Source organism: Bubalus kerabau, chromosome 1 (genome assembly GCF_029407905.1).
Source record: "Bubalus kerabau isolate K-KA32 ecotype Philippines breed swamp buffalo chromosome 1, PCC_UOA_SB_1v2, whole genome shotgun sequence".
NCBI classification, from domain to species: domain Eukaryota; kingdom Metazoa; phylum Chordata; class Mammalia; order Artiodactyla; family Bovidae; genus Bubalus; species Bubalus kerabau.
In genome coordinates, this window is record NC_073624.1 from 137,166,220 (window position 1) to 137,179,526 (window position 13,307).

A 13,307-nucleotide genomic window follows, 5' to 3' on the forward strand; every position below is an offset into this window, starting at 1 on the left:
CCTCAGGGCTATAGCAGAGGAGACTATCTGGGGACAGCAAAGAACATGAGATGATGTCTCTGTTACGAAGAAATCTGTTCCTGCCTCATTCTTGGCCCAAACAGCCATAAGCCTGATAAAACAATATTGCATGTTAGTTTCAGGAATGTAACTCAGCCATTTCAGTGTTTCCTTTCTGGGTCTCTGTGGACTGCTAACCCTCACTTTAACAGTAAGGCTATATTATCCTCATTTTCTCCGGCCATCACTCGGCTGTTTTTCTTTCTCCTGGGTTCAGTGAGTCATTTCCTCAAGTCTTCCCTGGTTTGGCTTCAGAAATTTAGGATAATCATCAAGAGCTGTCCTCTTCTCCCCTTCAGGCTTAAATTCCTCTCTGTTCGAGACCTTTCGCTTCCCAGTGTGTGAGGTGGGTGGGCTCCAGCTAATATCCTTCCTTAAATCCTGGTGTGTGTGCTAGAGAGAGCCTGACAGACTGATTGCGAGAAAGACCTAACAAAATGAATGTACAGAGAGAAACAGAGAGGCAGACTCGTGACTCATCCAAATTGCTGATATAGATGCATTGTTAAAATATATAAACTTGTGGAAATTTCTTTCAGACAAACATGAAAACTTTAAATGCTTTGCGAGGAACATCACTTTGTTTCTGTTCTGCCTTCTTGGTATTTGTGTTCTTTTACCTGATGTAGTTAAGCACTTGAGTCCTGAAGTGAGACAGATCTGGGTTCAAATATTGAAACTACCACCTCCGAGCTTTCTGACCATTGGCAAGTTATTTGACTTGCATGTGTTTTCATTTTCTTTTTTTAAATTTTATTTTTATTTTTGGCTGTTCTGGGTCTTTGTTGCGGTGACTGGCTTAGTTGCCCTGTGGCATGTGGGATCGATTGCAGTTCCCTGACCAGGGATTGAACTCATGTCCCTTGCACTGGAAGGCAGATTTTTAACCACCAGACCACCAAGGAAGTCCCTGTTTTCATTTTCTTGTCTGTAAACATGGAGAGCATCTAGTGTGTGTCGCAGAAGACTGGTGGAACAATTAAGTGAGAAAAGTCACACAGGAAGTACTTCATAAATTGTAGCAATTATTATTATCATTTCTATGGGAATTTAATTTATGCCCACTATTGGCTCATATTGTTTTTCTGTTTACATGGTATTTAGTAAATACCTAGGTCTAGATCAGGTTTTGCCAAACTGCAGCCTACTGGGCAAGACTGGCCCACACCTTGTATTTTAAATAAAGTTTTATTGGAATAAAGCCACAATCATGGTGTCTATATTGTCTATGGCTGTTTTGCTCTATTGTGGCAGAGTTGAGTATTATAACAGAGATCACATAACCCTCAACACCAAAAATATTCACCAGATGGTCCTTAATAGAAAAAGTTTGTCAATTCCTGACCTAGTCATATTTTAAGTGTCTTAAAGTAAATAAATAGATGTGGACAAACTCATAATTCTGTGTCTCAGTTTCTCTAACTGAAAAATGCATATATTAGATAAGATGACTCCTAAATAGGATCTTTCTAGAACTATTTGGCTGTTCATTGTATCTTGTGAAATCTGGGAATTTGCCGTTGGTTTGTTCTTTCTGGTGGGCTTTTCTATAAGCTAGGGAGAGAGAAAAAGCAGAAAATAACCCTAAGTAACTTAGATGTCAAATATCAAAGTAAATCATGAGAAGTGATTTATTTCAGAGAGGAGGAGGCAGTTTTGTGAGGTTTTCACTTTTTTCTCTGCAGCCAGGTGCAGGAGATCTTGGTAACCACTGGGCCCCTTTCTGGCTGAGTTAACAATTTTCCCAATTCTTTGGCTTAAAAAAAAGATCATTCTTTCTGTCTCCCCACTGCCTGCTCTCCATACCACTTCCTCTTTAGGTTGGCCCCTGGCTTTTTGTCTTCCTCTAGCCTGACTTATTCTCCAGTGGTTTCTCAGTCCTCGGTTCTCCACTCCCTCCCCCAAATGTGATGAAGGCGGGCTGCCAAATCTCCCGGCCTCCCTCTGCTACACCAACTGTCCTGCTTCCAGCAGGGCCTCCAGCTCAGGGCCTGAACTCCACGCAGCAGGGGGACCAGCAAGTCCTAAAAGGGAAACACCACCAACCAGTAATCTTATGTCCTTTGAACTTTTGGGTTGGGAAGCGGAGAAGGCTGGGGGATGTTTGACAATTTCCATTGAGTACCTAGAGAACAGCCTTAGACAATGGGTCAGGACTTTGAGCTCTGCCCCAAACACAGTGCAGAGTCCTTGGGTTAGTCCCTTATTTTCCTTGAGTCTCAGTTTTTCTGTGTAAAATGAAAATAATATCTTCCATGTTCTCCTCACAGGGCTTTATGCTGGTCACATGTATGGTGAAAGACCTATTTTTTTTTTAAATAAATGTTTGATATTTACATTTTTTCCAATTCAGAATTACCTCATGATCAATGAATAATAACTCATCCATCAAAAAGGATGAAATAATGCCATTTGTAGCACCATGGATGGACCTAGAGATTATCATACTAAGCGAAGCAAGTCAGAAAGAGAAAGATAAATACATATGATATTACTTATAAGTGAAATCTAAAATATAATACAAATTAACATATCTAGGAAACAAAGTGGAGAAGGAAATGGCAACCCACTCCAGTGTTCTTGCCTGGAGAATCCCAGGGACAGGGGAGCCTGGTGGGCTGCCGTCTCTGGGGTCGCACAGAGTCAGACATGACTGAAGCGACTTAGCAGCAGCAGCAGCAGGAAACAAAAATATATTCATGGATAAGAGAATAGATTTTGGTTGCCAAAAGGAAGGGAAGGATTGGGAGTTTGGGACTGTGCTGTGTGCTAAGTCGTTTCAGTCACATCCGACTCTTTGCAACCCTATGGACTGTAGCCTGCCAGGCTCCTCTATCCATTGCATTTCCAGGCAAAAATACTGGAGTGGGTTGCCATACCCTTCTCCAGGGGATCTTCCTGACCCAGGGATCGAACGCTCATCTCTTATGTCTCCTTCTTTGGCAGGTGGGTTCTTTACCACTAGCGCCACCTGTGAAGCACCTTGGAATTAGCAGAGGCAAACTATTACATATACGATGGATAAACAACAAGCACAGGGAACTATATTCACTATTTTGTGAGAAACCATAATGGAAAAGAATATGAAAAAAAATTACCTAATGATTATTGCTATAAGAACATGTGTCCTTATTTTTTTTGGCTGCACCGGCTCTTGGTTGCAGCATGTGGGATCTTTAGTTGGGGAATGTGAACTTAGTTGCAGCATAAGGAATCTGGTTCCCTGACCGGGGATCCAAACTGGGCCCCTTGCATTGGGAGCATGGAGTCTTAGCCACTGGACCATCAGGGAAGTCCCGGAACATCTGTCATTTTATGGCCCCCCCAGCAGCATCCACCATCCTTCATTATAGAACCCTGATTTCCTTTGGGAGAGTCAGCCTACAACCATTGTGTACCATCTTGCTGAGGTCAAAAAATCCAGCTGCCTCTGCTCTTGAAGGCCCACATTGTTTCTTTCTTTTTCTTTTTAAATGTTTATTACAGTATAGTTGATTTACTATGTTGTGTTAGTTTCTGCTGTATAGCAAAGCGAGTCAGTTATACACATACATATATCCACTCTATTTTAGATTCTTTTCCCATTTAGGTCACTAGAGAGTATTATGTAGAGTTCCCTGTGCTATATAGTAGGTCCTTATTAGTTATCTGTTTTATATGTAGTGGTGTGTACATGTGAATCCCAGTCTCCCAATTTATTCCTTTTTCCCTTCCCCCTCTGGTAACCATAAGTCTGTTTTCTACATCTGTGACTCTATTTCTGTTTTTGTAAAAAAGTTCATTTGTATCATTTCTTTAGATTCCACATATAAATGACATCATTTGATATTTGTCTCTGTCTGATTTCACTTAGTATGATCATCTCTAGGTTCATCCATGTTGCTGCAAATGGCATTATTTTGTTCTGGTAATAACAAACTCCATTTGCTGAGTAATATTCCATTGTTGATGTGTACCACATCTTCTTTATCCATTCTTCTGTCAGTGGATGTTTAGGTTGCTTCCAAGTCTTGGCTATTGCAAATAGTCCTGACATGAACAGTGGGGTGTAGATTGTTTCTTTCCTAGCCAGAAGGTGTGCAGTGGCTTCAGCTCAGTCCACAGCAGCTCCTTGCTGGGATTTTGATTTTGAGTGTGTGAAATAGTCAGTGAAGGGATTGGTGTTCTTTTATCCTAGCAGCAACATCCCTACCAGGCTCTCCACTACAAAACCATTCCTACTTTAATTCCCGATTTCTAAGCCCCTGACGCTAAATTGGTTTCTGCCTGTTTCCGATTGGAGGCCTAGTTCTCCAATTTTCCTACATTTATTTCTATAAATTTCGTTTCAGTTGGCCAAAATTTATTTCTGTTACCTGTAATCAAAAACCTCAAATAGCACACATGTTGAGAACCATTTATGGAGCACTTATTATATGTAGGGCCATGTACTTAGGGCTTTGCATCATTATTTAATTTAATCTTCCTGGGACTCCCTTGATGGTCCAATAGCTAAGAGTTCACAGGGAACTAGGTCCTGCATGCTGCAACTAAGGATCAGTGTGCCAGCTAAGACTCGGCACAGTCAAATAAATAAATTTTAAAAATTAGACTTTCAAAGAGCTGCATATTATTTCTAAGTAACATGAGGAAATTGAGGCTCTGTGAGGCCGGATAGCTACCCACATTTGTGTAAGGAGCAAGTGACAGAACTGGGAATTGGAATGAAGATGTCTTTGACTCTAAACATTTTAACCTTGATACTATCTGAAAATGGTATAAAAGCGAGCATTGTGTTTTATAGCATGTGTTTTTGGGTTAGAAATTTATTATGAACTCCTCTATGTCAGTAATATTCTTGAAAAATATGACTTATGATGACTACCTAATAGTCCATCATTTGAGGTTTCAAAAAATTTTTAATTATTTGGGTGCATCAAGTGTTAGCTGTGGCAGGCAGGATTCTGTTTGCAGCAAGCAGGCTCTTCATTGCAATGGGAGAGCTTATTGACATATCAAATCTTAGTTCCCCCATCAGGAATTGAACCCCATTCCCTGCATTGGAAGACAGATTCTTAATCACTGGATTACCAGGGAAGTCCCTGTCATTTGGATTCACTAGCACTTACCTAACGAAATTCATTTTTTGGTTGAATTATAAAATGCACTTAGTGAATATCCTTAAGCTTTCCTTATTGTGTCTGTATCTATCTCAAATTTTCTCCTTAAAATAAGTTCTTAGATGTGAAACTTCTGGGTTTAAAATTCCTGCATAATATTAAGGATTTTGATGCATATTGACAAAATGCCCATCAGAGAAATCTTATCAAATTTTGTTCCCCTTAGCAATGTGTATGCTGCTGCTGCTGCTGCTGCTGCTAAGTCGCTTTAGTTGTGTCCGACTCTGTGCGACCCCATAGACGGAAGCCCACCAGGCTGCCCCGTCCCTGGGATTCTCCAGACAAGAACACTGGAGTGGGTTGCCATTTCCTTCTCCAAGCAATGTGTATAGATACCAACAAAAGGGCTTTTTCAATGGGAAAAGTGCTGAAAAGATAGAAAGAGCTCATAAATTAATGCCCTTCTTATTTTTAAAAATGGAAAAATGCATTTCTAAATTATATCTACTACAGGGAAATCATAAAGAAAAAAAAAAGTAAGGGTCCAAACTTAAGATATAACTTGAAATGAAATTAGTATTCAAAGTATAGGCATTGGGTTCCTATATAGATCCTTGGAGAAAGGGAATGGCTTTAATTTTGAGGGTTTTTTAAAAGAGTAAAATCAGAGGGAAGCAAGGGGATGATGGTGATGATGATGATGGAGAGGAGGAGGGAGGGGTAGATGATCCCACAATGCATCTGTGGTGGTCATAGTAGATGCTTAGATTTTCTTTATTTCTGAGACTTTGCCTCTGCATTCCTGCAGGAGACAAAGGAAAGTGAGGTTTGTCCCCAGGCTTTCAGTAGCCCCTGTGGTAAGAAGGCAACTGGGCCACCCAGACGTACATATTTGAGGTAATAAATAGAGATCAAAGCAGTATGACTTAAAGGGAACAAAACTCTTCCTCCTCATATACAACCCTTTTTCTTTCTGCGTAAATACACATGGGTTTCTTTGGTAAGACTGCCTACATTAAGATGAAAAGCTGACATCTGAAAATTTTATTGCCCACCATGAAAACTCTAGCTATAATTACATCATAAATTTTTATGCTAATCATTTAGCTAGATCCAAGAGAATGAGATATAGGACTGAATTGTTTTCAAAGGGACAGGGGAGCTAGAAAAGTTAAAATTATCATAGTGAGGAAGAGATACTTCTAGGAAGTTTTGGAGACAGTTGGGAAACAAGTGGGAGCTTGAGGCTTTGGGGAACCTGGAATGAGGATATGAAGAGCAATCGATAGATAGGAAGTAGGATGTGCAATAGGGGGAAATAAGAATGAACTCTGCGCTATTTGATAGAGTAGTACAGGTATGCTGTAGCGAATGCCAACAATGTGTTGGGGTTTCATGTGAGAAGTGAGGCATCCAGCAACTCCGTGTATTTCATTGATTTTAGGATCCAGTTCAGTATCTCTGAAAGTGGGATGCATCTTATAATCTGCAGTGTGTCATTTGGCAGCATTTTTAAAAATTAATGGAACATACAAAATTGTGCATATTAAAATCTATGATGTCTTCAACTTTTGTGTGTGATGTGTGTGAGAGAGGGTACTGTTTATAACAGGAAATATCTGACTATTTACTCCATTTAAATATTGACTAGTTACTCCATTTACATTAATAGTTGCTATCCTCATGGTTTTCATTTATTTTTTTCTTTTTTAAAAAGAACCTTATAGATTACTGAACCTGATATCCCACTGAAGAGGACATGGCTCTGAGGTATTAGGTGACTTTGTTCCCCCTCCTCCTCTTCTCCTTTTTCTTCTCCTCCCTCTCCTCCTCCCCCTCCTCTGCTTCCTCTTCTTCCTCTCCCTCCTTCTCCTACTCCTCCTTCTCTCTGCTCTGTCTCACACTTTAAATGGCTGTGAGGCACGATGACATGGTGAATTCAGTTGTCCCTTTGAACGAGGAGGGTGCCTCTTGCCTTATTGGCCATGGAAGGGACACCTATACAGTGTTCTCTCCCTTCACTTGGGGAATCGGTCAGAGAAGTGTTTGTTATTTAAGTGTAGCTTTGGGTTCAGGTCAGCCTGGATGAAGCAGACTGGGGGAACCCCTTCCCCTTCATCAAGCACTGTATTACAAGTCTCTCACCATTATAGCAAAGTTATTCTCTACACATTATCAGTCAGTCAGTTCAGCTGCTCAGTCGTGTCCTACTCTTCACGACCCCATGGACTGCAGCATGCCAGGTTTCCCTGTCCATCACCAAATCCTGGAGCTTACTCAAAGGCATGTCCATTGAGTTGGTGATGCCATCCAACTATCTCATCCTCTGTCATCCCCTTCTCCTCCTGCCTTCAATCTTTCCCAGCATAAGGGTCTTTTCCAGTGAGTCAGTTCTTCATATCAGGTGGCCAAAGTATTGGACTTTCAGCTTCAGCATCAGTTCTTCCAATGAATATTCAGAACTGATTTCCTTTAGGATTGACTGGTTTGATCTCCTTGCAGTCCAAGGGACTCTCAAGAGTCTTCTCCAACAGTTCAAAAGCATCAATTCTTTGGCGCTCAGCTTTCTTTATGGTCCGACTCTCACGTTCATACACGACTACTGGAAAAACCATAGCTTTGACTAGATGGACCTTTGTCGCCAAATTATGTCTCTGCTTTTTAATATGCTGTCTAGGTTGGTCATAACCTTTCTTCCAAGGAGCAAGCGTCTTTTAATTTACTGGCTGCAGTCACCATCTGCAGTGATTTTGGAGCCCAAGAAAATAAAGTCTGTCACTGTTTCCATTGTTTCCACAACTATTTGCCATGAAGTGATGGGACTGGATGCCATGATCTTAGTTTTCTGAATGTTGAGTTTTAAGCGAGCTTTTTCACTCTCCTCTTTCACTTTCATCAAGAGCCTCTTTAGTTCCTCTTTGCCTTCTGCCATAAGGGTGGTGTCATCTGCATATCTGAGGTTATTGATATTTTTCCCAGCAGTCTTGATTCCAGCTTGTGCTTCATCCAGCCCAGCATTTTGCATGATGTACTCTGCATATAAATTAAATAAGCAGGGTGACAATATACAGCCTTGACATACTTCTTTCCCAATTTGGAACCAGTCCGTTGTTCCATGTCCAGTTCTAACTGTTGCTTCTTGACCTGCATACAGATTTTTCAGGGGGCAGGTAAGGTGGTTTGGCATTTCCATCTCTTTAAGAATTTTCCACACAGTCAAGGCTTTGGTGTGGTCAATAAAGCAGAAGTAGATGTTTTTCTGGAACTCTCTTGCTTTTTTAATGATCCAATGTATGTTGGCAATTTGATCTCTGGTTCCTCTGCCTTTTCTAAATTCAACTTGAACTTCTGGAAGTTCTTGGCTCACGTATTGTTGAAGCCTCACTTGGAGAATTTTGAGCATTGCTTTACTAGTGTGTGAGATGAGTGCAATTGTGTGGCAGTTGGAATATTGTTTGGCATTGACTTTCTTTGGGATCGGAATGAAAACTGACCTTTTCCAGTCCTGTGCCCACTGCTGAGTTTTCCAAATTTGCTGGCATATTGAGTGCAGCACTTTCACAGCATCATCTTTTAGGATTTGAAATAGCTCAGCTGGAATTCCATCACTCAAGCTATAAATTATAGATTTTAATATTAATTCATGATAAGTGTGTGATTTTGAGTTGTTACTCTCCCAAGAATGTTTTGTGTTCTTCACTTCAGTTTATTTTTGCAGAGTGTAATGGCCCTTCTTATATTGGAAGAAGTTCAGTGAAGTCATTTCATGAAGTACATTGAAGAGGAGGAGAGGAGAAACGTCTTGCCATCCCCTTTCTCTCTTACTTCCATTTTTAGTTAAGGCAGATCCCAGGCATTTCTCCTGGTTCTAAGTGCCCTCTTAGTGACCCTCCCAGTGTTGTATACATGATTGTATATGTGATGATTGGGTCCTAATCTTCCCAAAGTCTCCTCCCATTCTGCGCCTTTGAAAGAAGGGAATCTTTCTGTTTCTTCTTTCCTACCTACTTTCCTTCCTTCCTTCCTTTCTTCTCATTCTTTCTTCTTCTTTTTTTTTCTCTTTTACTACCACCTCTTTTCTTTCTGCTGATAGTAATGCCTTGACACTCCAGTCAAACTACATTTCAGATATTTCCACCTCGGACAACTCTCTTCCACTTCTCAAATCCTCTTTCGTTCTCTCTCTCTTCCCACATTTCTATAATAAAATGTACTCTTCTATTTGTGAATCCCCAAATGACTATGATCATAAATCTGAAGTATAGGAGGCAACAATATCCAGGAAAAGGAAGCTGTAAAGATTCTTGTCTTTTTATTGCTTTTATTCAGATTATAAAAATAATACAGGGTGGCTTAAAAAATATGAAGGATAGAAAAGTGTATGAAAGGGAGAGAGTCTCATATAACCTTGCCTTGAAGAGGCAACCACTGATAACAGTTTGGGACATATTGGTTCTGTTTTTGTTTTTTTTTCCTAATGGTGTTAACTTTTAAAGTATATTTAGGCATAATGGAGAAGAGTTGGTTTCGTGAAACTCTTAAAAGCCTTTGAAAATACCCAGACTCGCTCTTTGGAATCTGCCTTAAACCTCCAATAAAATCTGGTCTTCCTCAAACTGAACATTCAAAATACATAAAAAGAATTCTTAATTTATTATTTTAATAACTACCATTGCTAAAAGTATTGTATTGCAGTATTTTCTTAATAAACAAAGTGGGGTTCAGGTTCATGATAGGTAAAACAGGCCTGATATTGAAACTTGGCCACCACTAAAATATTATTTCTGTAATAAAATGTGTACCGACAAACTTTGGGAAGATAAGTTGGGAACAGCGAGTATTTACTTCCAAGTGAATGAAGCCTTTGGTCAGAAGCTTGCTAAAAAGGACCAGACTTGGACCAAATTTCACTTCATTAGGTGGTAAAGAAAACCTGTCTTAGGATCCAGCTCTGGCTTAGATGATAAAACCATGGGCAAGTCATTGAACTTTGGTTGTTTGGATCTCGCTGTTAATAGGTAATATTGTAGCAGATATCATCTGTATGCATGAACATGACGCTGTGACTGCCAGGAAGGCAACAAATAATGCCTTGAGAATGGAAAAGTGGGACTGTTTTGTTTTCAAAAAAAGTTCAGTGGAGTTATTTTGCATGCGTGCGTGCTCAGTCGTGTCCAAGTTATTTTAGAGGAAAAAAAAGTTGACTTTAGGCCTGAAACTAGCAAAGGGCAGCAAATTAAGAACAGCTGAGTCAAACAGGCAGTGAAAGTGAAAACCGGGGAACCAAGGCTATTCCAAGACTTTTCAAAGGCAGCAGGGTCTGCATTCTTATGCTCCCCTCTGCACACTGCTCTCTCATAATTTTGACTTCAAGGTGATGGCTCTGGCTGTGAGCTTGACTTTGAGCCACATTTTAATGTCTTGAAACTTGTCTTCCCCAGTCTTTCAGTCTTTGAGTGTCCCCATGTCAAAGTCTCAGAATGGAAAAATGTGATTGGCCCAGATTATGTCAGACGTCCTTCATCCTCCAATCAGCTGTAACTGGAGATTCGGTTGGGGTGGAGGGTTGGGAGCAGATTCTCTTAGAAAAAGCTGAGGCAGCAGCGGCTGCCATCTCTGACATGGGGGAAAATGGGGCTTTGTAACTTCTAAATTAACAACTTTTATTTCAACTTAATTCAATTAAAAAAATACTCAAACCTCTTCAGTTCTGAAGACACACTTTTTCATAAGTTAATGTATCTAATATCTAGTCACGCCTCAAAATCACTGTTCATGTCATGAAGTATAATGTAGTATTTCTTCTTCTTCCTCCCCCACAGCCAAAAACTATCATTAAACTGGTGAGTTTTTTTTTTTAAACTGAGGAAATACTGCATATATTATCGACAGGGCATCCATTGCTTTCTGTAGAGGACATAATAAAGTTGCTACTACATATGGGGCAGGGTTGGAAGATAGGAAAATATTACAGTGTCTTCTTTCCACCACATCTTAAATCCTGCATGGAAAGAAAAAGGAGGCTGTTTTCCTCTTTGCTGTAAGAGATGAAGTCCATTAAAGATTCTGAGGTGGTCTCAGGATATATAGCCCTGAGAAGCAAACATTTATTTTAGAGAATAATAACTATCAGTGCTGACTGAGCAGGAAGCAGACACTAGAGCACGTGTGGGCACAAAATGTAGCTTTGTATGCAACCAAATTCCAGGCAATTGCTTCGTCTAATTCAGGCAGATTTTTTTTTTTTTTAAATGCTTCCTTTGGAACTGAAGTTCTTTCTACTTGGTTTCAACCCAAAGGTGAGCATTTTTTTGGGGAAGGTTAAATCTTTTCAGATGTTTTTGAGATGTACAAAGAGGAAAAGCTAAACCATCTTCTATTATGCATGCTTCTCGCTTCCATTACCCAAATGGGTTTGAACTTTACTATTTTTATTCTGAGAGTCCCATGATCTGCTCAAAAAGTAGCTTATGGAAAAAAAAATTCTTCTCAAATCAGTCCTGAAAATAGCTACTTTTATATTTTCTTAGACAAGTAAACTTTTGAAACTGAGAGGTACGTATCAGGCCTATATATAGAAACTCATCAACTGGAAAACTGGTAGATAGAATTTGTTAAAATCCAGAAAAAATAACTTGAATCAAGTCTTAAAAAATAATTAACTTTGAAAGCATCCATAAATTGGGAAAATGGAGTCTTCAAATGAATTATTGAGACTGCCTGAATAAGTGGATCAGCTTTGATGCTCATTAGCTGCGTGTGGTTGGTTAAATTGCTTTCCCTTTCTGTGTTTTAGGTTTCTCATGTATAAGAGTGTCATTATAAAAGAGCTTATTTCAAAAGACTGTTGTGAGCAATAAGTCAGATAATCAACCCAATGCACATAGAACAGTGAGTGGCACATTATAAGCTATCAATACATGTTTTCTCTTCATTACATGGAGACCACCTTAAGATAGCTACAAATACCATTTTATTAAGAAATCAAGGGACTTTACTGGTGATTCAGTGGTTAAGACTCCAAGCTTGCAATGCAGGAGGTGTGGGTTCCATCCCTGATCAGAAAACTAGATCCCACATTCTGCATGGTGTGGCAAAATAAACAAACAAATTCTTACTATAAAGTAAAAAATAAAAAAACATTGCCATTTTAGTGATTACTTGGTGTTTCAACTCATTATTTTCAAACTCAGTGGAAATTTTTTTCTTATTTATGTGACTTCAAAAAAATTTTTTTTTAACATGCAACCTGCCAAATGCAGATAGATTTTACCATTGGAAACAGGGCAGATTCTGAGTACAAGCATTCACTCTGCAGAGTAAAAATTCCATGCTACTCACTAGATTGCACATTTGGAGGTGCTCTCCTGACACTGGATATGTCTCTGGAAAAACAAAAGATGACTCGTAGAAATAGTAGACTGTGTTGGCTTCCAGCAGGCCCTCTGAGCCCATCCACACCCCACCACCCCCAGTGTTAGCTTTGCCTAAGAACCATTCAATATGGGGTATCACTGATGCCATCAACAGTTTTTAAATGATTTAATATATTTCTTTTTTATGTTGCTAAAGGATTTCTGATTTTTTATTTTAATTTGGTAAGCTGGCTCCACCTTTACCATCAGTGACCATTTCACAGAGTGCCTTGAAACAAGGCAGACACTCTGTTCCATGTATAATAAGTGAAGGACAAATTTCCCACTGTAGATGACATGTTCCTGAAATTTGTGCTGTAGACTAGTTTTTTTATAAATTGAATATTTATCATTGTGCCTTTCCAAGGAATTATAATTTCAGGTACCTTTTTACTTGTCTATAGATATTTAACACTTAAGGTTTAAGTGTTTCTTCCCTCTTTCTATTTCACAACTTGCAAACACCTCCCTCTTCTCTATCAAGAAATTCATGGTTTGTGGGCATCTCTTTTGAATAATCAACAACCCACCCCCCCCATATACTTCTTGCAGATTTTAATTCCCAAGGATAGGTTGTTTTCAAGTCAGAGCATACTTACAAATATGTTTATTTCACCATTTAAAAGCAGATAGAAAATAAATTTCAAAGGTAGATAGTATTTCTTAATTGACACATTATGTTTCTAAACTATATATCATTTAGCCAAATAATATTGTAAAACATATGGCTTCC